Consider the following 733-nt stretch of genomic DNA (forward strand, 5'->3'; position numbering starts at 1 on the left):
TTTTTTTTTTTTTTTTTTTTTTTAGATTTCATGTATTAGTGAGATCATGCAGTATTTTAATTTCTATGACTGGCTATTTCACTTAACATAATGTTCACCAGGTTCATCCATGTTGTTGCAGATGGCAGTATCCCTTTTTTAAGGTCAAATAACAATTTACATTATTGTAAATTGTACGTTATTATTATATACATGTACACACACACACATACCACAGTTTCTTTATCCATTCATTCATTTATGGACACTGAAGTTGTTCCGTCTCTTGGCTACTGTGAATAGCGCTGCAAAGAACATGGGAGTGCAGGTATCTATACAAGGTGCTGATTACATTTCCTTTGGGTACATACCCAGCAGAGAGATTGCTGGATCGTATGGTATTTCTATTTTTAAGTTTTTGAGGAACTTCCATACTGTTTTCCATAATGGCTGTACAAATTTATATTTCCACCAGTAGTGTTCAAGGGTTCCCTTTTCTCCATACCCACACCAATACTTATCTCTTGTCGTTTATGTGATAGCCATTCTAGCTGGTACGAGGTGATATCTCATTGTGGTTTTGATTTGCACTTCCAGGATTATTATAAGGGATATTGAGCACCTTTTTAATATACCTGTTGGCCATTTGTATGTCTTTGAAGAAATGTCTCTTCAGGTCCTTAGCCCATTTTTAAATTGTGTTATTTGGTTTTTTTCTGTTGACTTTTGTGTTTCTTATATATTTTTGATATTA

This window comes from Galeopterus variegatus, unplaced genomic scaffold, assembly GCF_000696425.1.
Source record: "Galeopterus variegatus unplaced genomic scaffold, G_variegatus-3.0.2 Scaffold432, whole genome shotgun sequence".
NCBI lineage: Eukaryota > Metazoa > Chordata > Mammalia > Dermoptera > Cynocephalidae > Galeopterus > Galeopterus variegatus.